General features: G+C 42.6%; 27 non-coding genes across 27 annotated transcripts; all 27 read right to left on the reverse strand.

Annotated features, from left to right (window-relative positions):
- Positions 1-15: 15 nt before the first annotated feature.
- On the reverse strand, positions 16-98 carry trnal-cag (transfer RNA leucine (anticodon CAG)). The gene has a single exon. It is a non-coding gene; the product is annotated as a tRNA-Leu (tRNA).
- Positions 99-613: 515 nt separating this feature from the next.
- Positions 614-685, reverse strand: trnaq-uug (transfer RNA glutamine (anticodon UUG)). Its single transcript has one exon. It is a non-coding gene; the product is annotated as a tRNA-Gln (tRNA).
- A 1,032-nt stretch (positions 686-1,717) lies between these two features.
- On the reverse strand, positions 1,718-1,789 carry trnaq-uug (transfer RNA glutamine (anticodon UUG)). Its single transcript has one exon. It is a non-coding gene; the product is annotated as a tRNA-Gln (tRNA).
- Positions 1,790-2,223: 434 nt separating this feature from the next.
- On the reverse strand, positions 2,224-2,306 carry trnal-cag (transfer RNA leucine (anticodon CAG)). The gene has a single exon. It is a non-coding gene; the product is annotated as a tRNA-Leu (tRNA).
- A 515-nt stretch (positions 2,307-2,821) lies between these two features.
- Positions 2,822-2,893, reverse strand: trnaq-uug (transfer RNA glutamine (anticodon UUG)). The gene has a single exon. It is a non-coding gene; the product is annotated as a tRNA-Gln (tRNA).
- Positions 2,894-3,925: 1,032 nt separating this feature from the next.
- trnaq-uug (transfer RNA glutamine (anticodon UUG)) lies at positions 3,926-3,997 on the reverse strand. The gene has a single exon. It is a non-coding gene; the product is annotated as a tRNA-Gln (tRNA).
- Positions 3,998-5,029: 1,032 nt separating this feature from the next.
- On the reverse strand, positions 5,030-5,101 carry trnaq-uug (transfer RNA glutamine (anticodon UUG)). Its single transcript has one exon. It is a non-coding gene; the product is annotated as a tRNA-Gln (tRNA).
- A 1,032-nt stretch (positions 5,102-6,133) lies between these two features.
- On the reverse strand, positions 6,134-6,205 carry trnaq-uug (transfer RNA glutamine (anticodon UUG)). The gene has a single exon. It is a non-coding gene; the product is annotated as a tRNA-Gln (tRNA).
- A 1,032-nt stretch (positions 6,206-7,237) lies between these two features.
- On the reverse strand, positions 7,238-7,309 carry trnaq-uug (transfer RNA glutamine (anticodon UUG)). The gene has a single exon. It is a non-coding gene; the product is annotated as a tRNA-Gln (tRNA).
- A 1,032-nt stretch (positions 7,310-8,341) lies between these two features.
- trnaq-uug (transfer RNA glutamine (anticodon UUG)) lies at positions 8,342-8,413 on the reverse strand. Its single transcript has one exon. It is a non-coding gene; the product is annotated as a tRNA-Gln (tRNA).
- Positions 8,414-9,445: 1,032 nt separating this feature from the next.
- Positions 9,446-9,517, reverse strand: trnaq-uug (transfer RNA glutamine (anticodon UUG)). Its single transcript has one exon. It is a non-coding gene; the product is annotated as a tRNA-Gln (tRNA).
- A 1,032-nt stretch (positions 9,518-10,549) lies between these two features.
- On the reverse strand, positions 10,550-10,621 carry trnaq-uug (transfer RNA glutamine (anticodon UUG)). The gene has a single exon. It is a non-coding gene; the product is annotated as a tRNA-Gln (tRNA).
- Positions 10,622-11,653: 1,032 nt separating this feature from the next.
- On the reverse strand, positions 11,654-11,725 carry trnaq-uug (transfer RNA glutamine (anticodon UUG)). The gene has a single exon. It is a non-coding gene; the product is annotated as a tRNA-Gln (tRNA).
- Positions 11,726-12,757: 1,032 nt separating this feature from the next.
- On the reverse strand, positions 12,758-12,829 carry trnaq-uug (transfer RNA glutamine (anticodon UUG)). The gene has a single exon. It is a non-coding gene; the product is annotated as a tRNA-Gln (tRNA).
- A 1,032-nt stretch (positions 12,830-13,861) lies between these two features.
- Positions 13,862-13,933, reverse strand: trnaq-uug (transfer RNA glutamine (anticodon UUG)). The gene has a single exon. It is a non-coding gene; the product is annotated as a tRNA-Gln (tRNA).
- A 1,032-nt stretch (positions 13,934-14,965) lies between these two features.
- On the reverse strand, positions 14,966-15,037 carry trnaq-uug (transfer RNA glutamine (anticodon UUG)). Its single transcript has one exon. It is a non-coding gene; the product is annotated as a tRNA-Gln (tRNA).
- Positions 15,038-16,069: 1,032 nt separating this feature from the next.
- Positions 16,070-16,141, reverse strand: trnaq-uug (transfer RNA glutamine (anticodon UUG)). The gene has a single exon. It is a non-coding gene; the product is annotated as a tRNA-Gln (tRNA).
- A 1,032-nt stretch (positions 16,142-17,173) lies between these two features.
- On the reverse strand, positions 17,174-17,245 carry trnaq-uug (transfer RNA glutamine (anticodon UUG)). Its single transcript has one exon. It is a non-coding gene; the product is annotated as a tRNA-Gln (tRNA).
- Positions 17,246-18,277: 1,032 nt separating this feature from the next.
- trnaq-uug (transfer RNA glutamine (anticodon UUG)) lies at positions 18,278-18,349 on the reverse strand. The gene has a single exon. It is a non-coding gene; the product is annotated as a tRNA-Gln (tRNA).
- A 1,025-nt stretch (positions 18,350-19,374) lies between these two features.
- Positions 19,375-19,446, reverse strand: trnaq-uug (transfer RNA glutamine (anticodon UUG)). Its single transcript has one exon. It is a non-coding gene; the product is annotated as a tRNA-Gln (tRNA).
- A 1,032-nt stretch (positions 19,447-20,478) lies between these two features.
- trnaq-uug (transfer RNA glutamine (anticodon UUG)) lies at positions 20,479-20,550 on the reverse strand. Its single transcript has one exon. It is a non-coding gene; the product is annotated as a tRNA-Gln (tRNA).
- Positions 20,551-21,582: 1,032 nt separating this feature from the next.
- On the reverse strand, positions 21,583-21,654 carry trnaq-uug (transfer RNA glutamine (anticodon UUG)). The gene has a single exon. It is a non-coding gene; the product is annotated as a tRNA-Gln (tRNA).
- Positions 21,655-22,674: 1,020 nt separating this feature from the next.
- On the reverse strand, positions 22,675-22,746 carry trnaq-uug (transfer RNA glutamine (anticodon UUG)). The gene has a single exon. It is a non-coding gene; the product is annotated as a tRNA-Gln (tRNA).
- Positions 22,747-23,770: 1,024 nt separating this feature from the next.
- Positions 23,771-23,842, reverse strand: trnaq-uug (transfer RNA glutamine (anticodon UUG)). Its single transcript has one exon. It is a non-coding gene; the product is annotated as a tRNA-Gln (tRNA).
- A 1,024-nt stretch (positions 23,843-24,866) lies between these two features.
- Positions 24,867-24,938, reverse strand: trnaq-uug (transfer RNA glutamine (anticodon UUG)). The gene has a single exon. It is a non-coding gene; the product is annotated as a tRNA-Gln (tRNA).
- Positions 24,939-25,962: 1,024 nt separating this feature from the next.
- Positions 25,963-26,034, reverse strand: trnaq-uug (transfer RNA glutamine (anticodon UUG)). The gene has a single exon. It is a non-coding gene; the product is annotated as a tRNA-Gln (tRNA).
- Positions 26,035-27,058: 1,024 nt separating this feature from the next.
- Positions 27,059-27,130, reverse strand: trnaq-uug (transfer RNA glutamine (anticodon UUG)). Its single transcript has one exon. It is a non-coding gene; the product is annotated as a tRNA-Gln (tRNA).
- Positions 27,131-27,565: the final 435 nt, after the last annotated feature.

A 27,565-nucleotide genomic window follows, 5' to 3' on the forward strand; every position in this document is an offset into this window, starting at 1 on the left:
GTGAAAAATAACTGCTGTCAGAAGTGGGATTCGAACCCACGCCTCCAGTGGAGACTGCGACCTGAACGCAGCGCCTTGGACCGCTCGGCCATCCTGACTGAAAAAAACCTAAATTTGCTTTGTTTTGCCATCTAATGAGCCTTTAAGTGCATTAATATGTTCCGCAAACACGACATCTTGAATCAGTATTCATTGCCGTTGACCCCACTAACACAGCCCCTTGTGTTTTTTTAACACACAAATGGTTGGACACAGCCCCCATCTGACATCGGAAAGCTGTGTGTGGATGGGCTTTCCAAAGCTGGTCGACCATCCAACAACAACCTCTGATGGAGTATACGGGTCCCTTGATGACGAACACTTTAGACTCTAACGGCAAGAACCTGAGTTGAAATCTCAGTCAAACTTCTTTTTTTATGGTGATTACAAGACACAATACAAAGTGTGCATCCATGATTTAAGTGTCAATGTCCCTGTCAATACTACTTCATTCTTAGATTACTCCGGTGAAGGTCAAGACAGTCCTCTCCGGTCTCACTTGTAGCTGGCCAGTCCAACTTTTGCTGAGATGTGGAAAGGTTGCATTTTTTGACCTTTACTCTAGCTTAAAATCAGGTTCCACTGAGATTTGAACTCAGATCACTGGAGTCAAAGTCCAGAGTGCTAACCATTACACCATGGAACCACTATGCCGTAGAAAACGACGCAGTTTTGGTAGACAGTTTCATATTTGGCATCCGCTAGTATGTTATCTGTGCAGGGAATAGGACATAGAAGGCATACAACGGAACCGATGACAAAGAAGCTAACAAGACACAGAAACCGTTTCAGGCTAACTTAAGGATTTTAGTAAGCTCAGCAGAGGATTTGGGAAGTGACAAGTAAAGAAATTGTTTTGAGAGACTTCATACAAACAATGAATCCAGCAACATATAGGCCAACTGTATACAAACACATGGTAAGATTACACTGGTTGATAATGTAGAGGCTTACAAATGCTGCTGTTGCAGTAGTCGTGCAGTATTTTGTCAAATGCCTGCTCCTTAACGTACAAAGCATTGCTAAGCTTTCTTTTACAATATCATGTTACAGTCAACAGAACAAGTGAAAAACAACTGCTGTCAGAAGTGGGATTCGAACCCACGCCTCCAGTGGAGACTGCAACCTGAACGCAGCGCCTTGGACCGCTCGGCCATCCTGACTGAAAAAAACCTAAATTTGCTTTGTTTTGCCATCTAATGAGCCTTTAAGTGCATTAATATGTTCCGCAAACACGACATCTTGAATCAGTATTCATTGCCGTTGACCCCACTAACACAGCCCCTTGTGTTTTTTTAACACACAAATGGTTGGACACAGCCCCCATCTGACATCGGAAAGCTGTGTGTGGATGGGCTTTCCAAAGCTGGTCGACCATCCAACAACAACCTCTGATGGAGTATACGGGTCCCTTGATGACGAACACTTTAGACTCTAACGGCAAGAACCTGAGTTGAAATCTCAGTCAAACTTCTTTTTTTATGGTGATTACAAGACACAATACAAAGTGTGCATCCATGATTTAAGTGTCAATGTCCCTGTCAATACTACTTCATTCTTAGATTACTCCGGTGAAGGTCAAGACAGTCCTCTCCGGTCTCACTTGTAGCTGGCCAGTCCAACTTTTGCTGAGATGTGGAAAGGTTGCATTTTTTGACCTTTACTCTAGCTTAAAATCAGGTTCCACTGAGATTTGAACTCAGATCACTGGAGTCAAAGTCCAGAGTGCTAACCATTACACCATGGAACCACTATGCCGTAGAAAACGACGCAGTTTTGGTAGACAGTTTCATATTTGGCATCCGCTAGTATGTTATCTGTGCAGGGAATAGGACATAGAAGGCATACAACGGAACCGATGACAAAGAAGCTAACAAGACACAGAAACCGTTTCAGGCTAACTTAAGGATTTTAGTAAGCTCAGCAGAGGATTTGGGAAGTGACAAGTAAAGAAATTGTTTTGAGAGACTTCATACAAACAATGAATCCAGCAACATATAGGCCAACTGTATACAAACAAATGGTAAGATTACACTGGTTGATAATGTAGAGGCTTACAAATGCTGCTGTTGCAGTAGTCGTGCAGTATTTTGTCAAATGCCTGCTCCTTAACGTACAAAGCATTGCTAAGCTTTCTTTTACAATATCATGTTACAGTCAACAGAACAAGTGAAAAATAACTGCTGTCAGAAGTGGGATTCGAACCCACGCCTCCAGTGGAGACTGCGACCTGAACGCAGCGCCTTGGACCGCTCGGCCATCCTGACTGAAAAAAACCTAAATTTGCTTTGTTTTGCCATCTAATGAGTCTTTAAGTGCATTAATATGTTCCGCAAACACGACATCTTGAATCAGTATTCATTGCCGTTGACCCCACTAACACAGCCCCTTGTGTTTTTTTAACACACAAATGGTTGGACACAGCCCCCATCTGACATCGGAAAGCTGTGTGTGGATGGGCTTTCCAAAGCTGGTCGACCATCCAACAACAACCTCTGATGGAGTATACGGGTCCCTTGATGACGAACACTTTAGACTCTAACGGCAAGAACCTGAGTTGAAATCTCAGTCAAACTTCTTTTTTTATGGTGATTACAAGACACAATACAAAGTGTGCATCCATGATTTAAGTGTCAATGTCCCTGTCAATACTACTTCATTCTTAGATTACTCCGGTGAAGGTCAAGACAGTCCTCTCCGGTCTCACTTGTAGCTGGCCAGTCCAACTTTTGCTGAGATGTGGAAAGGTTGCATTTTTTGACCTTTACTCTAGCTTAAAATCAGGTTCCACTGAGATTTGAACTCAGATCACTGGAGTCAAAGTCCAGAGTGCTAACCATTACACCATGGAACCACTATGCCGTAGAAAACGACGCAGTTTTGGTAGACAGTTTCATATTTGGCATCCGCTAGTATGTTATCTGTGCAGGGAATAGGACATAGAAGGCATACAACGGAACCGATGACAAAGAAGCTAACAAGACACAGAAACCGTTTCAGGCTAACTTAAGGATTTTAGTAAGCTCAGCAGAGGATTTGGGAAGTGACAAGTAAAGAAATTGTTTTGAGAGACTTCATACAAACAATGAATCCAGCAACATATAGGCCAACTGTATACAAACACATGGTAAGATTACACTGGTTGATAATGTAGAGGCTTACAAATGCTGCTGTTGCAGTAGTCGTGCAGTATTTTGTCAAATGCCTGCTCCTTAACGTACAAAGCATTGCTAAGCTTTCTTTTACAATATCATGTTACAGTCAACAGAACAAGTGAAAAACAACTGCTGTCAGAAGTGGGATTCGAACCCACGCCTCCAGTGGAGACTGCAACCTGAACGCAGCGCCTTGGACCGCTCGGCCATCCTGACTGAAAAAAACCTAAATTTGCTTTGTTTTGCCATCTAATGAGCCTTTAAGTGCATTAATATGTTCCGCAAACACGACATCTTGAATCAGTATTCATTGCCGTTGACCCCACTAACACAGCCCCTTGTGTTTTTTTAACACACAAATGGTTGGACACAGCCCCCATCTGACATCGGAAAGCTGTGTGTGGATGGGCTTTCCAAAGCTGGTCGACCATCCAACAACAACCTCTGATGGAGTATACGGGTCCCTTGATGACGAACACTTTAGACTCTAACGGCAAGAACCTGAGTTGAAATCTCAGTCAAACTTCTTTTTTTATGGTGATTACAAGACACAATACAAAGTGTGCATCCATGATTTAAGTGTCAATGTCCCTGTCAATACTACTTCATTCTTAGATTACTCCGGTGAAGGTCAAGACAGTCCTCTCCGGTCTCACTTGTAGCTGGCCAGTCCAACTTTTGCTGAGATGTGGAAAGGTTGCATTTTTTGACCTTTACTCTAGCTTAAAATCAGGTTCCACTGAGATTTGAACTCAGATCACTGGAGTCAAAGTCCAGAGTGCTAACCATTACACCATGGAACCACTATGCCGTAGAAAACGACGCAGTTTTGGTAGACAGTTTCATATTTGGCATCCGCTAGTATGTTATCTGTGCAGGGAATAGGACATAGAAGGCATACAACGGAACCGATGACAAAGAAGCTAACAAGACACAGAAACCGTTTCAGGCTAACTTAAGGATTTTAGTAAGCTCAGCAGAGGATTTGGGAAGTGACAAGTAAAGAAATTGTTTTGAGAGACTTCATACAAACAATGAATCCAGCAACATATAGGCCAACTGTATACAAACAAATGGTAAGATTACACTGGTTGATAATGTAGAGGCTTACAAATGCTGCTGTTGCAGTAGTCGTGCAGTATTTTGTCAAATGCCTGCTCCTTAACGTACAAAGCATTGCTAAGCTTTCTTTTACAATATCATGTTACAGTCAACAGAACAAGTGAAAAATAACTGCTGTCAGAAGTGGGATTCGAACCCACGCCTCCAGTGGAGACTGCGACCTGAACGCAGCGCCTTGGACCGCTCGGCCATCCTGACTGAAAAAAACCTAAATTTGCTTTGTTTTGCCATCTAATGAGTCTTTAAGTGCATTAATATGTTCCGCAAACACGACATCTTGAATCAGTATTCATTGCCGTTGACCCCACTAACACAGCCCCTTGTGTTTTTTTAACACACAAATGGTTGGACACAGCCCCCATCTGACATCGGAAAGCTGTGTGTGGATGGGCTTTCCAAAGCTGGTCGACCATCCAACAACAACCTCTGATGGAGTATACGGGTCCCTTGATGACGAACACTTTAGACTCTAACGGCAAGAACCTGAGTTGAAATCTCAGTCAAACTTCTTTTTTTATGGTGATTACAAGACACAATACAAAGTGTGCATCCATGATTTAAGTGTCAATGTCCCTGTCAATACTACTTCATTCTTAGATTACTCCGGTGAAGGTCAAGACAGTCCTCTCCGGTCTCACTTGTAGCTGGCCAGTCCAACTTTTGCTGAGATGTGGAAAGGTTGCATTTTTTGACCTTTACTCTAGCTTAAAATCAGGTTCCACTGAGATTTGAACTCAGATCACTGGAGTCAAAGTCCAGAGTGCTAACCATTACACCATGGAACCACTATGCCGTAGAAAACGACGCAGTTTTGGTAGACAGTTTCATATTTGGCATCCGCTAGTATGTTATCTGTGCAGGGAATAGGACATAGAAGGCATACAACGGAACCGATGACAAAGAAGCTAACAAGACACAGAAACCGTTTCAGGCTAACTTAAGGATTTTAGTAAGCTCAGCAGAGGATTTGGGAAGTGACAAGTAAAGAAATTGTTTTGAGAGACTTCATACAAACAATGAATCCAGCAACATATAGGCCAACTGTATACAAACAAATGGTAAGATTACACTGGTTGATAATGTAGAGGCTTACAAATGCTGCTGTTGCAGTAGTCGTGCAGTATTTTGTCAAATGCCTGCTCCTTAACGTACAAAGCATTGCTAAGCTTTCTTTTACAATATCATGTTACAGTCAACAGAACAAGTGAAAAATAACTGCTGTCAGAAGTGGGATTCGAACCCACGCCTCCAGTGGAGACTGCGACCTGAACGCAGCGCCTTGGACCGCTCGGCCATCCTGACTGAAAAAAACCTAAATTTGCTTTGTTTTGCCATCTAATGAGTCTTTAAGTGCATTAATATGTTCCGCAAACACGACATCTTGAATCAGTATTCATTGCCGTTGACCCCACTAACACAGCCCCTTGTGTTTTTTTAACACACAAATGGTTGGACACAGCCCCCATCTGACATCGGAAAGCTGTGTGTGGATGGGCTTTCCAAAGCTGGTCGACCATCCAACAACAACCTCTGATGGAGTATACGGGTCCCTTGATGACGAACACTTTAGACTCTAACGGCAAGAACCTGAGTTGAAATCTCAGTCAAACTTCTTTTTTTATGGTGATTACAAGACACAATACAAAGTGTGCATCCATGATTTAAGTGTCAATGTCCCTGTCAATACTACTTCATTCTTAGATTACTCCGGTGAAGGTCAAGACAGTCCTCTCCGGTCTCACTTGTAGCTGGCCAGTCCAACTTTTGCTGAGATGTGGAAAGGTTGCATTTTTTGACCTTTACTCTAGCTTAAAATCAGGTTCCACTGAGATTTGAACTCAGATCACTGGAGTCAAAGTCCAGAGTGCTAACCATTACACCATGGAACCACTATGCCGTAGAAAACGACGCAGTTTTGGTAGACAGTTTCATATTTGGCATCCGCTAGTATGTTATCTGTGCAGGGAATAGGACATAGAAGGCATACAACGGAACCGATGACAAAGAAGCTAACAAGACACAGAAACCGTTTCAGGCTAACTTAAGGATTTTAGTAAGCTCAGCAGAGGATTTGGGAAGTGACAAGTAAAGAAATTGTTTTGAGAGACTTCATACAAACAATGAATCCAGCAACATATAGGCCAACTGTATACAAACAAATGGTAAGATTACACTGGTTGATAATGTAGAGGCTTACAAATGCTGCTGTTGCAGTAGTCGTGCAGTATTTTGTCAAATGCCTGCTCCTTAACGTACAAAGCATTGCTAAGCTTTCTTTTACAATATCATGTTACAGTCAACAGAACAAGTGAAAAATAACTGCTGTCAGAAGTGGGATTCGAACCCACGCCTCCAGTGGAGACTGCGACCTGAACGCAGCGCCTTGGACCGCTCGGCCATCCTGACTGAAAAAAACCTAAATTTGCTTTGTTTTGCCATCTAATGAGTCTTTAAGTGCATTAATATGTTCCGCAAACACGACATCTTGAATCAGTATTCATTGCCGTTGACCCCACTAACACAGCCCCTTGTGTTTTTTTAACACACAAATGGTTGGACACAGCCCCCATCTGACATCGGAAAGCTGTGTGTGGATGGGCTTTCCAAAGCTGGTCGACCATCCAACAACAACCTCTGATGGAGTATACGGGTCCCTTGATGACGAACACTTTAGACTCTAACGGCAAGAACCTGAGTTGAAATCTCAGTCAAACTTCTTTTTTTATGGTGATTACAAGACACAATACAAAGTGTGCATCCATGATTTAAGTGTCAATGTCCCTGTCAATACTACTTCATTCTTAGATTACTCCGGTGAAGGTCAAGACAGTCCTCTCCGGTCTCACTTGTAGCTGGCCAGTCCAACTTTTGCTGAGATGTGGAAAGGTTGCATTTTTTGACCTTTACTCTAGCTTAAAATCAGGTTCCACTGAGATTTGAACTCAGATCACTGGAGTCAAAGTCCAGAGTGCTAACCATTACACCATGGAACCACTATGCCGTAGAAAACGACGCAGTTTTGGTAGACAGTTTCATATTTGGCATCCGCTAGTATGTTATCTGTGCAGGGAATAGGACATAGAAGGCATACAACGGAACCGATGACAAAGAAGCTAACAAGACACAGAAACCGTTTCAGGCTAACTTAAGGATTTTAGTAAGCTCAGCAGAGGATTTGGGAAGTGACAAGTAAAGAAATTGTTTTGAGAGACTTCATACAAACAATGAATCCAGCAACATATAGGCCAACTGTATACAAACAAATGGTAAGATTACACTGGTTGATAATGTAGAGGCTTACAAATGCTGCTGTTGCAGTAGTCGTGCAGTATTTTGTCAAATGCCTGCTCCTTAACGTACAAAGCATTGCTAAGCTTTCTTTTACAATATCATGTTACAGTCAACAGAACAAGTGAAAAATAACTGCTGTCAGAAGTGGGATTCGAACCCACGCCTCCAGTGGAGACTGCGACCTGAACGCAGCGCCTTGGACCGCTCGGCCATCCTGACTGAAAAAAACCTAAATTTGCTTTGTTTTGCCATCTAATGAGTCTTTAAGTGCATTAATATGTTCCGCAAACACGACATCTTGAATCAGTATTCATTGCCGTTGACCCCACTAACACAGCCCCTTGTGTTTTTTTAACACACAAATGGTTGGACACAGCCCCCATCTGACATCGGAAAGCTGTGTGTGGATGGGCTTTCCAAAGCTGGTCGACCATCCAACAACAACCTCTGATGGAGTATACGGGTCCCTTGATGACGAACACTTTAGACTCTAACGGCAAGAACCTGAGTTGAAATCTCAGTCAAACTTCTTTTTTTATGGTGATTACAAGACACAATACAAAGTGTGCATCCATGATTTAAGTGTCAATGTCCCTGTCAATACTACTTCATTCTTAGATTACTCCGGTGAAGGTCAAGACAGTCCTCTCCGGTCTCACTTGTAGCTGGCCAGTCCAACTTTTGCTGAGATGTGGAAAGGTTGCATTTTTTGACCTTTACTCTAGCTTAAAATCAGGTTCCACTGAGATTTGAACTCAGATCACTGGAGTCAAAGTCCAGAGTGCTAACCATTACACCATGGAACCACTATGCCGTAGAAAACGACGCAGTTTTGGTAGACAGTTTCATATTTGGCATCCGCTAGTATGTTATCTGTGCAGGGAATAGGACATAGAAGGCATACAACGGAACCGATGACAAAGAAGCTAACAAGACACAGAAACCGTTTCAGGCTAACTTAAGGATTTTAGTAAGCTCAGCAGAGGATTTGGGAAGTGACAAGTAAAGAAATTGTTTTGAGAGACTTCATACAAACAATGAATCCAGCAACATATAGGCCAACTGTATACAAACACATGGTAAGATTACACTGGTTGATAATGTAGAGGCTTACAAATGCTGCTGTTGCAGTAGTCGTGCAGTATTTTGTCAAATGCCTGCTCCTTAACGTACAAAGCATTGCTAAGCTTTCTTTTACAATATCATGTTACAGTCAACAGAACAAGTGAAAAATAACTGCTGTCAGAAGTGGGATTCGAACCCACGCCTCCAGTGGAGACTGCGACCTGAACGCAGCGCCTTGGACCGCTCGGCCATCCTGACTGAAAAAAACCTAAATTTGCTTTGTTTTGCCATCTAATGAGCCTTTAAGTGCATTAATATGTTCCGCAAACACGACATCTTGAATCAGTATTCATTGCCGTTGACCCCACTAACACAGCCCCTTGTGTTTTTTTAACACACAAATGGTTGGACACAGCCCCCATCTGACATCGGAAAGCTGTGTGTGGATGGGCTTTCCAAAGCTGGTCGACCATCCAACAACAACCTCTGATGGAGTATACGGGTCCCTTGATGACGAACACTTTAGACTCTAACGGCAAGAACCTGAGTTGAAATCTCAGTCAAACTTCTTTTTTTATGGTGATTACAAGACACAATACAAAGTGTGCATCCATGATTTAAGTGTCAATGTCCCTGTCAATACTACTTCATTCTTAGATTACTCCGGTGAAGGTCAAGACAGTCCTCTCCGGTCTCACTTGTAGCTGGCCAGTCCAACTTTTGCTGAGATGTGGAAAGGTTGCATTTTTTGACCTTTACTCTAGCTTAAAATCAGGTTCCACTGAGATTTGAACTCAGATCACTGGAGTCAAAGTCCAGAGTGCTAACCATTACACCATGGAACCACTATGCCGTAGAAAACGACGCAGTTTTGGTAGACAGTTTCATATTTGGCATCCGCTAGTATGTTATCTGTGCAGGGAATAGGACATAGAAGGCATACAACGGAACCGATGACAGAGAAGCTAACAAGACACAGAAACCGTTTCAGGCTAACTTAAGGATTTTAGTAAGCTCAGCGGAGGATTTGGGAAGTGACAAGTAAAGAAATTGTTTTGAGAGACTTCATACAAACAATGAATCCAGCAACATATAGGCCAACTGTATACAAACACATGGTAAGATTACACTGGTTGATAATGTAGAGGCTTACAAATGCTGCTGTTGCAGTAGTCGTGCAGTATTTTGTCAAATGCCTGCTCGTTAACGTACAAAGCATTGCTAAGCTTTCTTTTACAATATCATGTTACAGTCAACAGAACAAGTGAAAAATAACTGCTGTCAGAAGTGGGATTCGAACCCACGCCTCCAGTGGAGACTGCGACCTGAACGCAGCGCCTTGGACCGCTCGGCCATCCTGACTGAAAAAAACCTAAATTTGCTTTGTTTTGCCATCTAATGAGCCTTTAAGTGCATTAATATGTTCCGCAAACACGACATCTTGAATCAGTATTCATTGCCGTTGACCCCACTAACACAGCCCCTTGTGTTTTTTTAACACACAAATGGTTGGACACAGCCCCCATCTGACATCGGAAAGCTGTGTGTGGATGGGGTTTCCAAAGCTGGTCGACCATCCAACAACAACCTCTGATGGAGTATACGGGTCCCTTGATGACGAACACTTTAGACTCTAACGGCAAGAACCTGAGTTGAAATCTCAGTCAAACTTCTTTTTTTATGGTGATTACAAGACACAATACAAAGTGTGCATCCATGATTTAAGTGTCAATGTCCCTGTCAATACTACTTCATTCTTAGATTACTCCGGTGAAGGTCAAGACAGTCCTCTCCGGTCTCACTTGTAGCTGGCCAGTCCAACTTTTGCTGAGATGTGGAAAGGTTGCATTTTTTGACCTTTACTCTAGCTTAAAATCAGGTTCCACTGAGATTTGAACTCAGATCACTGGAGTCAAAGTCCAGAGTGCTAACCATTACACCATGGAACCACTATGCCGTAGAAAACGACGCAGTTTTGGTAGACAGTTTCATATTTGGCATCCGCTAGTATGTTATCTGTGCAGGGAATAGGACATAGAAGGCATACAACGGAACCGATGACAAAGAAGCTAACAAGACACAGAAACCGTTTCAGGCTAACTTAAGGATTTTAGTAAGCTCAGCAGAGGATTTGGGAAGTGACAAGTAAAGAAATTGTTTTGAGAGACTTCATACAAACAATGAATCCAGCAACATATAGGCCAACTGTATACAAACACATGGTAAGATTACACTGGTTGATAATGTAGAGGCTTACAAATGCTGCTGTTGCAGTAGTCGTGCAGTATTTTGTCAAATGCCTGCTCCTTAACGTACAAAGCATTGCTAAGCTTTCTTTTACAATATCATGTTACAGTCAACAGAACAAGTGAAAAATAACTGCTGTCAGAAGTGGGATTCGAACCCACGCCTCCAGTGGAGACTGCGACCTGAACGCAGCGCCTTGGACCGCTCGGCCATCCTGACTGAAAAAAACCTAAATTTGCTTTGTTTTGCCATCTAATGAGCCTTTAAGTGCATTAATATGTTCCGCAAACACGACATCTTGAATCAGTATTCATTGCCGTTGACCCCACTAACACAGCCCCTTGTGTTTTTTTAACACACAAATGGTTGGACACAGCCCCCATCTGACATCGGAAAGCTGTGTGTGGATGGGCTTTCCAAAGCTGGTCGACCATCCAACAACAACCTCTGATGGAGTATACGGGTCCCTTGATGACGAACACTTTAGACTCTAACGGCAAGAACCTGAGTTGAAATCTCAGTCAAACTTCTTTTTTTATGGTGATTACAAGACACAATACAAAGTGTGCATCCATGATTTAAGTGTCAATGTCCCTGTCAATACTACTTCATTCTTAGATTACTCCGGTGAAGGTCAAGACAGTCCTCTCCGGTCTCACTTGTAGCTGGCCAGTCCAACTTTTGCTGAGATGTGGAAAGGTTGCATTTTTTGACCTTTACTCTAGCTTAAAATCAGGTTCCACTGAGATTTGAACTCAGATCACTGGAGTCAAAGTCCAGAGTGCTAACCATTACACCATGGAACCACTATGCCGTAGAAAACGACGCAGTTTTGGTAGACAGTTTCATATTTGGCATCCGCTAGTATGTTATCTGTGCAGGGAATAGGACATAGAAGGCATACAACGGAACCGATGACAGAGAAGCTAACAAGACACAGAAACCGTTTCAGGCTAACTTAAGGATTTTAGTAAGCTCAGCGGAGGATTTGGGAAGTGACAAGTAAAGAAATTGTTTTGAGAGACTTCATACAAACAATGAATCCAGCAACATATAGGCCAACTGTATACAAACACATGGTAAGATTACACTGGTTGATAATGTAGAGGCTTACAAATGCTGCTGTTGCAGTAGTCGTGCAGTATTTTGTCAAATGCCTGCTCGTTAACGTACAAAGCATTGCTAAGCTTTCTTTTACAATATCATGTTACAGTCAACAGAACAAGTGAAAAATAACTGCTGTCAGAAGTGGGATTCGAACCCACGCCTCCAGTGGAGACTGCGACCTGAACGCAGCGCCTTGGACCGCTCGGCCATCCTGACTGAAAAAAACCTAAATTTGCTTTGTTTTGCCATCTAATGAGCCTTTAAGTGCATTAATATGTTCCGCAAACACGACATCTTGAATCAGTATTCATTGCCGTTGACCCCACTAACACAGCCCCTTGTGTTTTTTTAACACACAAATGGTTGGACACAGCCCCCATCTGACATCGGAAAGCTGTGTGTGGATGGGGTTTCCAAAGCTGGTCGACCATCCAACAACAACCTCTGATGGAGTATACGGGTCCCTTGATGACGAACACTTTAGACTCTAACGGCAAGAACCTGAGTTGAAATCTCAGTCAAACTTCTTTTTTTATGGTGATTACAAGACACAATACAAAGTGTGCATCCATGATTTAAGTGTCAATGTCCCTGTCAATACTACTTCATTCTTAGATTACTCCGGTGAAGGTCAAGACAGTCCTCTCCGGTCTCACTTGTAGCTGGCCAGTCCAACTTTTGCTGAGATGTGGAAAGGTTGCATTTTTTGACCTTTACTCTAGCTTAAAATCAGGTTCCACTGAGATTTGAACTCAGATCACTGGAGTCAAAGTCCAGAGTGCTAACCATTACACCATGGAACCACTATGCCGTAGAAAACGACGCAGTTTTGGTAGACAGTTTCATATTTGGCATCCGCTAGTATGTTATCTGTGCAGGGAATAGGACATAGAAGGCATACAACGGAACCGATGACAAAGAAGCTAACAAGACACAGAAACCGTTTCAGGCTAACTTAAGGATTTTAGTAAGCTCAGCAGAGGATTTGGGAAGTGACAAGTAAAGAAATTGTTTTGAGAGACTTCATACAAACAATGAATCCAGCAACATATAGGCCAACTGTATACAAACACATGGTAAGATTACACAGGTTGATAATGTAGAGGCTTACAAATGCTGCTGTTGCAGTAGTCGTGCAGTATTTTGTCAAATGCCTGCTCCTTAACGTACAAAGCATTGCTAAGCTTTCTTTTACAATATCATGTTACAGTCAACAGAACAAGTGAAAAATAACTGCTGTCAGAAGTGGGATTCGAACCCACGCCTCCAGTGGAGACTGCGACCTGAACGCAGCGCCTTGGACCGCTCGGCCATCCTGACTGAAAAAAACCTAAATTTGCTTTGTTTTGCCATCTAATGAGCCTTTAAGTGCATTAATATGTTCCGCAAACACGACATCTTGAATCAGTATTCATTGCCGTTGACCCCACTAACACAGCCCCTTGTGTTTTTTTAACACACAAATGGTTGGACACAGCCCCCATCTGACATCGGAAAGCTGTGTGTGGATGGGCTTTCCAAAGCTGGTCGACCATCCAACAACAACCTCTGATGGAGTATACGGGTCCCTTGATGACGAACACTTTAGACTCTAACGGCAAGAACCTGAGTTGAAATCTCAGTCAAACTTCTTTTTTTATGGTGATTACAAGACACAATACAAAGTGTGCATCCATGATTTAAGTGTCAATGTCCCTGTCAATACTACTTCATTCTTAGATTACTCCGGTGAAGGTCAAGACAGTCCTCTCCGGTCTCACTTGTAGCTGGCCAGTCCAACTTTTGCTGAGATGTGGAAAGGTTGCATTTTTTGACCTTTACTCTAGCTTAAAATCAGGTTCTACTGAGATTTGAACTCAGATCACTGGAGTCAAAGTCCAGAGTGCTAACCATTACACCATGGAACCACTATGCCGTAGAAAACGACGCAGTTTTGGTAGACAGTTTCATATTTGGCATCCGCTAGTATGTTATCTGTGCAGGGAATAGGACATAGAAGGCATACAACGGAACCGATGACAAAGAAGCTAACAAGACACAGAAACCGTTTCAGGCTAACTTAAGGATTTTAGTAAGCTCAGCAGAGGATTTGGGAAGTGACAAGTAAAGAAATTGTTTTGAGAGACTTCATACAAACAATGAATCCAGCAACATATAGGCCAACTGTATACAAACACATGGTAAGATTACACAGGTTGATAATGTAGAGGCTTACAAATGCTGCTGTTGCAGTAGTCGTGCAGTATTTTGTCAAATGCCTGCTCCTTAACGTACAAAGCATTGCTAAGCTTTCTTTTACAATATCATGTTACAGTCAACAGAACAAGTGAAAAATAACTGCTGTCAGAAGTGGGATTCGAACCCACGCCTCCAGTGGAGACTGCGACCTGAACGCAGCGCCTTGGACCGCTCGGCCATCCTGACTGAAAAAAACCTAAATTTGCTTTGTTTTGCCATCTAATGAGCCTTTAAGTGCATTAATATGTTCCGCAAACACGACATCTTGAATCAGTATTCATTGCCGTTGACCCCACTAACACAGCCCCTTGTGTTTTTTTAACACACAAATGGTTGGACACAGCCCCCATCTGACATCGGAAAGCTGTGTGTGGATGGGCTTTCCAAAGCTGGTCGACCATCCAACAACAACCTCTGATGGAGTATACGGGTCCCTTGATGACGAACACTTTAGACTCTAACGGCAAGAACCTGAGTTGAAATCTCAGTCAAACTTCTTTTTTTATGGTGATTACAAGACACAATACAAAGTGTGCATCCATGATTTAAGTGTCAATGTCCCTGTCAATACTACTTCATTCTTAGATTACTCCGGTGAAGGTCAAGACAGTCCTCTCCGGTCTCACTTGTAGCTGGCCAGTCCAACTTTTGCTGAGATGTGGAAAGGTTGCATTTTTTGACCTTTACTCTAGCTTAAAATCAGGTTCCACTGAGATTTGAACTCAGATCACTGGAGTCAAAGTCCAGAGTGCTAACCATTACACCATGGAACCACTATGCCGTAGAAAACGACGCAGTTTTGGTAGACAGTTTCATATTTGGCATCCGCTAGTATGTTATCTGTGCAGGGAATAGGACATAGAAGGCATACAACGGAACCGATGACAAAGAAGCTAACAAGACACAGAAACCGTTTCAGGCTAACTTAAGGATTTTAGTAAGCTCAGCAGAGGATTTGGGAAGTGACAAGTAAAGAAATTGTTTTGAGAGACTTCATACAAACAATGAATCCAGCAACATATAGGCCAACTGTATACAAACACATGGTAAGATTACACAGGTTGATAATGTAGAGGCTTACAAATGCTGCTGTTGCAGTAGTCGTGCAGTATTTTGTCAAATGCCTGCTCCTTAACGTACAAAGCATTGCTAAGCTTTCTTTTACAATATCATGTTACAGTCAACAGAACAAGTGAAAAATAACTGCTGTCAGAAGTGGGATTCGAACCCACGCCTCCAGTGGAGACTGCGACCTGAACGCAGCGCCTTGGACCGCTCGGCCATCCTGACTGAAAAAAACCTAAATTTGCTTTGTTTTGCCATCTAATGAGCCTTTAAGTGCATTAATATGTTCCGCAAACACGACATCTTGAATCAGTATTCATTGCCGTTGACCCCACTAACACAGCCCCTTGTGTTTTTTTAACACACAAATGGTTGGACACAGCCCCCATCTGACATCGGAAAGCTGTGTGTGGATGGGCTTTCCAAAGCTGGTCGACCATCCAACAACAACCTCTGATGGAGTATACGGGTCCCTTGATGACGAACACTTTAGACTCTAACGGCAAGAACCTGAGTTGAAATCTCAGTCAAACTTCTTTTTTTATGGTGATTACAAGACACAATACAAAGTGTGCATCCATGATTTAAGTGTCAATGTCCCTGTCAATACTACTTCATTCTTAGATTACTCCGGTGAAGGTCAAGACAGTCCTCTCCGGTCTCACTTGTAGCTGGCCAGTCCAACTTTTGCTGAGATGTGGAAAGGTTGCATTTTTTGACCTTTACTCTAGCTTAAAATCAGGTTCCACTGAGATTTGAACTCAGATCACTGGAGTCAAAGTCCAGAGTGCTAACCATTACACCATGGAACCACTATGCCGTAGAAAACGACGCAGTTTTGGTAGACAGTTTCATATTTGGCATCCGCTAGTATGTTATCTGTGCAGGGAATAGGACATAGAAGGCATACAACGGAACCGATGACAAAGAAGCTAACAAGACACAGAAACCGTTTCAGGCTAACTTAAGGATTTTAGTAAGCTCAGCAGAGGATTTGGGAAGTGACAAGTAAAGAAATTGTTTTGAGAGACTTCATACAAACAATGAATCCAGCAACATATAGGCCAACTGTATACAAACACATGGTAAGATTACACAGGTTGATAATGTAGAGGCTTACAAATGCTGCTGTTGCAGTAGTCGTGCAGTATTTTGTCAAATGCCTGCTCCTTAACGTACAAAGCATTGCTAAGCTTTCTTTTACAATATCATGTTACAGTCAACAGAACAAGTGAAAAATAACTGCTGTCAGAAGTGGGATTCGAACCCACGCCTCCAGTGGAGACTGCGACCTGAACGCAGCGCCTTGGACCGCTCGGCCATCCTGACTGAAAAAAACCTAAATTTGCTTTGTTTTGCCATCTAATGAGCCTTTAAGTGCATTAATATGTTCCGCAAACACGACATCTTGAATCAGTATTCATTGCCGTTGACCCCACTAACACAGCCCCTTGTGTTTTTTTAACACACAAATGGTTGGACACAGCCCCCATCTGACATCGGAAAGCTGTGTGTGGATGGGCTTTCCAAAGCTGGTCGACCATCCAACAACAACCTCTGATGGAGTATACGGGTCCCTTGATGACGAACACTTTAGACTCTAACGGCAAGAACCTGAGTTGAAATCTCAGTCAAACTTCTTTTTTTATGGTGATTACAAGACACAATACAAAGTGTGCATCCATGATTTAAGTGTCAATGTCCCTGTCAATACTACTTCATTCTTAGATTACTCCGGTGAAGGTCAAGACAGTCCTCTCCGGTCTCACTTGTAGCTGGCCAGTCCAACTTTTGCTGAGATGTGGAAAGGTTGCATTTTTTGACCTTTACTCTAGCTTAAAATCAGGTTCCACTGAGATTTGAACTCAGATCACTGGAGTCAAAGTCCAGAGTGCTAACCATTACACCATGGAACCACTATGCCGTAGAAAACGACGCAGTTTTGGTAGACAGTTTCATATTTGGCATCCGCTAGTATGTTATCTGTGCAGGGAATAGGACATAGAAGGCATACAACGGAACCGATGACAAAGAAGCTAACAAGACACAGAAACCGTTTCAGGCTAACTTAAGGATTTTAGTAAGCTCAGCAGAGGATTTGGGAAGTGACAAGTAAAGAAATTGTTTTGAGAGACTTCATACAAACAATGAATCCAGCAACATATAGGCCAACTGTATACAAACACATGGTAAGATTACACAGGTTGATAATGTAGAGGCTTACAAATGCTGCTGTTGCAGTAGTCGTGCAGTATTTTGTCAAATGCCTGCTCCTTAACGTACAAAGCATTGCTAAGCTTTCTTTTACAATATCATGTTACAGTCAACAGAACAAGTGAAAAATAACTGCTGTCAGAAGTGGGATTCGAACCCACGCCTCCAGTGGAGACTGCGACCTGAACGCAGCGCCTTGGACCGCTCGGCCATCCTGACTGAAAAAAACCTAAATTTGCTTTGTTTTGCCATCTAATGAGCCTTTAAGTGCATTAATATGTTCCGCAAACACGACATCTTGAATCAGTATTCATTGCCGTTGACCCCACTAACACAGCCCCTTGTGTTTTTTTAACACACAAATGGTTGGACACAGCCCCCATCTGACATCGGAAAGCTGTGTGTGGATGGGCTTTCCAAAGCTGGTCGACCATCCAACAACAACCTCTGATGGAGTATACGGGTCCCTTGATGACGAACACTTTAGACTCTAACGGCAAGAACCTGAGTTGAAATCTCAGTCAAACTTCTTTTTTTATGGTGATTACAAGACACAATACAAAGTGTGCATCCATGATTTAAGTGTCAATGTCCCTGTCAATACTACTTCATTCTTAGATTACTCCGGTGAAGGTCAAGACAGTCCTCTCCGGTCTCACTTGTAGCTGGCCAGTCCAACTTTTGCTGAGATGTGGAAAGGTTGCATTTTTTGACCTTTACTCTAGCTTAAAATCAGGTTCCACTGAGATTTGAACTCAGATCACTGGAGTCAAAGTCCAGAGTGCTAACCATTACACCATGGAACCACTATGCCGTAGAAAACGACGCAGTTTTGGTAGACAGTTTCATATTTGGCATCCGCTAGTATGTTATCTGTGCAGGGAATAGGACATAGAAGGCATACAACGGAACCGATGACAAAGAAGCTAACAAGACACAGAAACCGTTTCAGGCTAACTTAAGGATTTTAGTAAGCTCAGCAGAGGATTTGGGAAGTGACAAGTAAAGAAATTGTTTTGAGAGACTTCATACAAACAATGAATCCAGCAACATATAGGCCAACTGTATACAAACACATGGTAAGATTACACAGGTTGATAATGTAGAGGCTTACAAATGCTGCTGTTGCAGTAGTCGTGCAGTATTTTGTCAAATGCCTGCTCGTTAACGTACAAAGCATTGCTAAGCTTTCTTTTACAATATCATGTTACAGTCAACAGAACAAGTGAAAAATAACTGCTGTCAGAAGTGGGATTCGAACCCACGCCTCCAGTGGAGACTGCGACCTGAACGCAGCGCCTTGGACCGCTCGGCCATCCTGACTGAAAAAAACCTAAATTTGCTTTGTTTTGCCATCTAATGAGCCTTTAAGTGCATTAATATGTTCCGCAAACACGACATCTTGAATCAGTATTCATTGCCGTTGACCCCACTAACACAGCCCCTTGTGTTTTTTTAACACACAAATGGTTGGACACAGCCCCCATCGGAAAGCTGTGTGTGGATGGGCTTTCCAAAGCTGGTCGACCATCCTACAACAACCTCTGATGGAGTATACGGGTCCCTTGATGACGAACACTTTAGACTCTAACGGCAAGAACCTGAGTTGAAATCTCAGTCAAACTTCTTTTTTTATGGTGATTACAAGACACAATACAAAGTGTGCATCCATGATTTAAGTGTCAATGTCCCTGTCAATACTACTTCATTCTTAGATTACTCCGGTGAAGGTCAAGACAGTCCTCTCCGGTCTCACTTGTAGCTGGCCAGTCCAACTTTTGCTGAGATGTGGAAAGGTTGCATTTTTTGACCTTTACTCTAGCTTAAAATCAGGTTCCACTGAGATTTGAACTCAGATCACTGGAGTCAAAGTCCAGAGTGCTAACCATTACACCATGGAACCACTATGCCGTAGAAAACGACGCAGTTTTGGTAGACAGTTTCATATTTGGCATCCGCTAGTATGTTATCTGTGCAGGGAATAGGACATAGAAGGCATACAACGGAACCGATGACAAAGAAGCTAACAAGACACAGAAACCGTTTCAGGCTAACTTAAGGATTTTAGTAAGCTCAGCAGAGGATTTGGGAAGTGACAAGTAAAGAAATTGTTTTGAGAGACTTCATACAAACAATGAATCCAGCAACATATAGGCCAACTGTATACAAACACATGGTAAGATTACACTGGTTGATAATGTAGAGGCTTACAAATGCTGCTGTTGCAGTAGTCGTGCAGTATTTTGTCAAATGCCTGCTCCTTAACGTACAAAGCATTGCTAAGCTTTCTTTTACAATATCATGTTACAGTCAACAGAACAAGTGAAAAATAACTGCTGTCAGAAGTGGGATTCGAACCCACGCCTCCAGTGGAGACTGCGACCTGAACGCAGCGCCTTGGACCGCTCGGCCATCCTGACTGAAAAAAACCTAAATTTGCTTTGTTTTGCCATCTAATGAGCCTTTAAGTGCATTAATATGTTCCGCAAACACGACATCTTGAATCAGTATTCATTGCCGTTGACCCCACTAACACAGCCCCTTGTGTTTTTTTAACACACAAATGGTTGGACACAGCCCCCATCTGACATCGGAAAGCTGTGTGTGGATGGGCTTTCCAAAGCTGGTCGACCATCCAACAACAACCTCTGATGGAGTATACGGGTCCCTTGATGACGAACACTTTAGACTCTAACGGCAAGAACCTGAGTTGAAATCTCAGTCAAACTTCTTTTTTTATGGTGATTACAAGACACAATACAAAGTGTGCATCCATGATTTAAGTGTCAATGTCCCTGTCAATACTACTTCATTCTTAGATTACTCCGGTGAAGGTCAAGACAGTCCTCTCCGGTCTCACTTGTAGCTGGCCAGTCCAACTTTTGCTGAGATGTGGAAAGGTTGCATTTTTTGACCTTTACTCTAGCTTAAAATCAGGTTCCACTGAGATTTGAACTCAGATCACTGGAGTCAAAGTCCAGAGTGCTAACCATTACACCATGGAACCACTATGCCTTAGAAAACGACGCAGTTTTGGTAGACAGTTTCATATTTGGCATCCGCTAGTATGTTATCTGTGCAGGGAATAGGACATAGAAGGCATACAACGGAACCGATGACAAAGAAGCTAACAAGACACAGAAACCGTTTCAGGCTAACTTAAGGATTTTAGTAAACTCAGCAGAGGATTTGGGAAGTGACAAGTAAAGAAATTGTTTTGAGAGACTTCATACAAACAATGAATCCAGCAACATATAGGCCAACTGTATACAAACACATGGTAAGATTACACTGGTTGATAATGTAGAGGCTTACAAATGCTGCTGTTGCAGTAGTCGTGCAGTATTTTGTCAAATGCCTGCTCCTTAACGTACAAAGCATTGCTAAGCTTTCTTTTACAATATCATGTTACAGTCAACAGAACAAGTGAAAAATAACTGCTGTCAGAAGTGGGATTCGAACCCACGCCTCCAGTGGAGACTGCGACCTGAACGCAGCGCCTTGGACCGCTCGGCCATCCTGACTGAAAAAAACCTAAATTTGCTTTGTTTTGCCATCTAATGAGCCTTTAAGTGCATTAATATGTTCCGCAAACACGACATCTTGAATCAGTATTCATTGCCGTTGACCCCACTAACACAGCCCCTTGTGTTTTTTTAACACACAAATGGTTGGACACAGCCCCCATCTGACATCGGAAAGCTGTGTGTGGATGGGCTTTCCAAAGCTGGTCGACCATCCAACAACAACCTCTGATGGAGTATACGGGTCCCTTGATGACGAACACTTTAGACTCTAACGGCAAGAACCTGAGTTGAAATCTCAGTCAAACTTCTTTTTTTATGGTGATTACAAGACACAATACAAAGTGTGCATCCATGATTTAAGTGTCAATGTCCCTGTCAATACTACTTCATTCTTAGATTACTCCGGTGAAGGTCAAGACAGTCCTCTCCGGTCTCACTTGTAGCTGGCCAGTCCAACTTTTGCTGAGATGTGGAAAGGTTGCATTTTTTGACCTTTACTCTAGCTTAAAATCAGGTTCCACTGAGATTTGAACTCAGATCACTGGAGTCAAAGTCCAGAGTGCTAACCATTACACCATGGAACCACTATGCTGTAGAAAACGACGCAGTTTTGGTAGACAGTTTCATATTTGGCATCCGCTAGTATGTTATCTGTGCAGGGAATAGGACATAGAAGGCATACAACGGAACCGATGACAAAGAAGCTAACAAGACACAGAAACCGTTTCAGGCTAACTTAAGGATTTTAGTAAGCTCAGCAGAGGATTTGGGAAGTGACAAGTAAAGAAATTGTTTTGAGAGACTTCATACAAACAATGAATCCAGCAACATATAGGCCAACTGTATACAAACACATGGTAAGATTACACTGGTTGATAATGTAGAGGCTTACAAATGCTGCTGTTGCAGTAGTCGTGCAGTATTTTGTCAAATGCCTGCTCCTTAACGTACAAAGCATTGCTAAGCTTTCTTTTACAATATCATGTTACAGTCAACAGAACAAGTGAAAAATAACTGCTGTCAGAAGTGGGATTCGAACCCACGCATCCAGTGGAGACTGCGACCTGAACGCAGCGCCTTGGACCGCTCGGCCATCCTGACTGAAAAAAACCTAAATTTGCTTTGTTTTGCCATCTAATGAGCCTTTAAGTGCATTAATATGTTCCGCAAACACGACATCTTGAATCAGTATTCATTGCCGTTGACCCCACTAACACAGCCCCTTGTGTTTTTTTAACACACAAATGGTTGGACACAGCCCCCATCTGACATCGGAAAGCTGTGTGTGGATGGGCTTTCCAAAGCTGGTCGACCATCCAACAACAACCTCTGATGGAGTATACGGGTCCCTTGATGACGAACACTTTAGACTCTAACGGCAAGAACCTGAGTTGAAATCTCAGTCAAACTTCTTTTTTTATGGTGATTACAAGACACAATACAAAGTGTGCATCCATGATTTAAGTGTCAATACTACTTCATTCTTAGATTACTCCGGTGAAGGTCAAGACAGTCCTCTCCGGTCTCACTTGTAGCTGGCCAGTCAAACTTTTGCTGAGATGTGGAAAGGTTGCATTTTTTGACCTTTACTCTAGCTTAAAATCAGGTTCCACTGAGATTTGAACTCAGATCACTGGAGTCAAAGTCCAGAGTGCTAACCATTACACCATGGAACCACTATGCCGTAGAAAACGACGCAGTTTTGGTAGACAGTTTCATATTTGGCATCCGCTAGTATGTTATCTGTGCAGGGAATAGGACATAGAAGGCATACAACGGAACCGATGACAGAGAAGCTAACAAGACACAGAAACCGTTTCAGGCTAACTTAAGGATTTTAGTAAGCTCAGCGGAGGATTTGGGAAGTGACAAGTAAAGAAATTGTTTTGAGAGACTTCATACAAACAATGAATCCAGCAACATATAGGCCAACTGTATACAAACACATGGTAAGATTACACTGGTTGATAATGTAGAGGCTTACAAATGCTGCTGTTGCAGTAGTCGTGCAGTATTTTGTCAAATGCCTGCTCGTTAACGTACAAAGCATTGCTAAGCTTTCTTTTACAATATCATGTTACAGTCAACAGAACAAGTGAAAAATAACTGCTGTCAGAAGTGGGATTCGAACCCACGCCTCCAGTGGAGACTGCGACCTGAACGCAGCGCCTTGGACCGCTCGGCCATCCTGACTGAAAAAAACCTAAATTTGCTTTGTTTTGCCATCTAATGAGCCTTTAAGTGCATTAATATGTTCCGCAAACACGACATCTTGAATCAGTATTCATTGCCGTTGACCCCACTAACACAGCCCCTTGTGTTTTTTTAACACACAAATGGTTGGACACAGCCCCCATCGGAAAGCTGTGTGTGGATGGGCTTTCCAAAGCTGGTCGACCATCCAACAACAACCTCTGATGGAGTATACGGGTCCCTTGATGACGAACACTTTAGACTCTAACGGCAAGAACCTGAGTTGAAATCTCAGTCAAACTTCTTTTTTTATGGTGATTACAAGACACAATACAAAGTGTGCATCCATGATTTAAGTGTCAATGTCCCTGTCAATACTACTTCATTCTTAGATTACTCCGGTGAAGGTCAAGACAGTCCTCTCCGGTCTCACTTGTAGCTGGCCAGTCCAACTTTTGCTGAGATGTGGAAAGGTTGCATTTTTTGACCTTTACTCAGCTTAAAATCAGGTTCCACTGAGATTTGAACTCAGATCACTGGAGTCAAAGTCCAGAGTGCTAACCATTACACCATGGAACCACTATGCCGTAGAAAACGACGCAGTTTTGGTAGACAGTTTCATATTTGGCATCCGCTAGTATGTTATCTGTGCAGGGAATAGGACATAGAAGGCATACAACGGAACCGATGACAGAGAAGCTAACAAGACACAGAAACCGTTTCAGGCTAACTTAAGGATTTTAGTAAGCTCAGCGGAGGATTTGGGAAGTGACAAGTAAAGAAATTGTTTTGAGAGACTTCATACAAACAATGAATCCAGCAACATATAGGCCAACTGTATACAAACACATGGTAAGATTACACTGGTTGATAATGTAGAGGCTTACAAATGCTGCTGTTGCAGTAGTCGTGCAGTATTTTGTCAAATGCCTGCTCGTTAACGTACAAAGCATTGCTAAGCTTTCTTTTACAATATCATGTTACAGTCAACAGAACAAGTGAAAAATAACTGCTGTCAGAAGTGGGATTCGAACCCACGCCTCCAGTGGAGACTGCGACCTGAACGCAGCGCCTTGGACCGCTCGGCCATCCTGACTGAAAAAAACCTAAATTTGCTTTGTTTTGCCATCTAATGAGCCTTTAAGTGCATTAATATGTTCCGCAAACACGACATCTTGAATCAGTATTCATTGCCGTTGACCCCACTAACACAGCCCCTTGTGTTTTTTTAACACACAAATGGTTGGACACAGCCCCCATCGGAAAGCTGTGTGTGGATGGGCTTTCCAAAGCTGGTCGACCATCCAACAACAACCTCTGATGGAGTATACGGGTCCCTTGATGACGAACACTTTAGACTCTAACGGCAAGAACCTGAGTTGAAATCTCAGTCAAACTTCTTTTTTTATGGTGATTACAAGACACAATACAAAGTGTGCATCCATGATTTAAGTGTCAATGTCCCTGTCAATACTACTTCATTCTTAGATTACTCCGGTGAAGGTCAAGACAGTCCTCTCCGGTCTCACTTGTAGCTGGCCAGTCCAACTTTTGCTGAGATGTGGAAAGGTTGCATTTTTTGACCTTTACTCAGCTTAAAATCAGGTTCCACTGAGATTTGAACTCAGATCACTGGAGTCAAAGTCCAGAGTGCTAACCATTACACCATGGAACCACTATGCCGTAGAAAACGACGCAGTTTTGGTAGACAGTTTCATATTTGGCATCCGCTAGTATGTTATCTGTGCAGGGAATAGGACATAGAAGGCATACAACGGAACCGATGACAGAGAAGCTAACAAGACACAGAAACCGTTTCAGGCTAACTTAAGGATTTTAGTAAGCTCAGCAGAGGATTTGGGAAGTGACAAGTAAAGAAATTGTTTTGAGAGACTTCATACAAACAATGAATCCAGCAACATATAGGCCAACTGTATACAAACACATGGTAAGATTACACTGGTTGATAATGTAGAGGCTTACAAATGCTGCTGTTGCAGTAGTCGTGCAGTATTTTGTCAAATGCCTGCTCGTTAACGTACAAAGCATTGCTAAGCTTTCTTTTACAATATCATGTTACAGTCAACAGAACAAGTGAAAAATAACTGCTGTCAGAAGTGGGATTCGAACCCACGCCTCCAGTGGAGACTGCGACCTGAACGCAGCGCCTTGGACCGCTCGGCCATCCTGACTGAAAAAAACCTAAATTTGCTTTGTTTTGCCATCTAATGAGCCTTTAAGTGCATTAATATGTTCCGCAAACACGACATCTTGAATCAGTATTCATTGCCGTTGACCCCACTAACACAGCCCCTTGTGTTTTTTTAACACACAAATGGTTGGACACAGCCCCCATCGGAAAGCTGTGTGTGGATGGGCTTTCCAAAGCTGGTCGACCATCCTACAACAACCTCTGATGGAGTATACGGGTCCCTTGATGACGAACACTTTAGACTCTAACGGCAAGAACCTGAGTTGAAATCTCAGTCAAACTTCTTTTTTTATGGTGATTACAAGACACAATACAAAGTGTGCATCCATGATTTAAGTGTCAATGTCCCTGTCAATACTACTTCATTCTTAGATTACTCCGGTGAAGGTCAAGACAGTCCTCTCCGGTCTCACTTGTAGCTGGCCAGTCCAACTTTTGCTGAGATGTGGAAAGGTTGCATTTTTTGACCTTTACTCAGCTTAAAATCAGGTTCCACTGAGATTTGAACTCAGATCACTGGAGTCAAAGTCCAGAGTGCTAACCATTACACCATGGAACCACTATGCCGTAGAAAACGACGCAGTTTTGGTAGACAGTTTCATATTTGGCATCCGCTAGTATGTTATCTGTGCAGGGAATAGGACATAGAAGGCATACAACGGAACCGATGACAGAGAAGCTAACAAGACACAGAAACCGTTTCAGGCTAACTTAAGGATTTTAGTAAGCTCAGCGGAGGATTTGGGAAGTGACAAGTAAAGAAATTGTTTTGAGAGACTTCATACAAACAATGAATCCAGCAACATATAGGCCAACTGTATACAAACACATGGTAAGATTACACTGGTTGATAATGTAGAGGCTTACAAATGCTGCTGTTGCAGTAGTCGTGCAGTATTTTGTCAAATGCCTGCTCGTTAACGTACAAAGCATTGCTAAGCTTTCTTTTACAATATCATGTTACAGTCAACAGAACAAGTGAAAAATAACTGCTGTCAGAAGTGGGATTCGAACCCACGCCTCCAGTGGAGACTGCGACCTGAACGCAGCGCCTTGGACCGCTCGGCCATCCTGACTGAAAAAAACCTAAATTTGCTTTGTTTTGCCATCTAATGAGCCTTTAAGTGCATTAATATGTTCCGCAAACACGACATCTTGAATCAGTATTCATTGCCGTTGACCCCACTAACACAGCCCCTTGTGTTTTTTTAACACACAAATGGTTGGACACAGCCCCCATCGGAAAGCTGTGTGTGGATGGGCTTTCCAAAGCTGGTCGACCATCCAACAACAACCTCTGATGGAGTATACGGGTCCCTTGATGACGAACACTTTAGACTCTAACGGCAAGAACCTGAGTTGAAATCTCAGTCAAACTTCTTTTTTTATGGTGATTACAAGACACAATACAAAGTGTGCATCCATGATTTAAGTGTCAATGTCCCTGTCAATACTACTTCATTCTTAGATTACTCCGGTGAAGGTCAAGACAGTCCTCTCCGGTCTCACTTGTAGCTGGCCAGTCCAACTTTTGCTGAGATGTGGAAAGGTTGCATTTTTTGACCTTTACTCAGCTTAAAATCAGGTTCCACTGAGATTTGAACTCAGATCACTGGAGTCAAAGTCCAGAGTGCTAACCATTACACCATGGAACCACTATGCCGTAGAAAACGACGCAGTTTTGGTAGACAGTTTCATATTTGGCATCCGCTAGTATGTTATCTGTGCAGGGAATAGGACATAGAAGGCATACAACGGAACCGATGACAGAGAAGCTAACAAGACACAGAAACCGTTTCAGGCTAACTTAAGGATTTTAGTAAGCTCAGCAGAGGATTTGGGAAGTGACAAGTAAAGAAATTGTTTTGAGAGACTTCATACAAACAATGAATCCAGCAACATATAGGCCAACTGTATACAAACACATGGTAAGATTACACTGGTTGATAATGTAGAGGCTTACAAATGCTGCTGTTGCAGTAGTCGTGCAGTATTTTGTCAAATGCCTGCTCGTTAACGTACAAAGCATTGCTAAGCTTTCTTTTACAATATCATGTTACAGTCAACAGAACAAGTGAAAAATAACTGCT

The sequence above is a fragment of the Anarhichas minor genome, unplaced genomic scaffold (genome assembly GCF_050575085.1).
Source record: "Anarhichas minor isolate MPS153535 unplaced genomic scaffold, ASM5057508v1 ptg000025l, whole genome shotgun sequence".
Taxonomy (NCBI): Eukaryota; Metazoa; Chordata; class Actinopteri; order Perciformes; family Anarhichadidae; genus Anarhichas; species Anarhichas minor.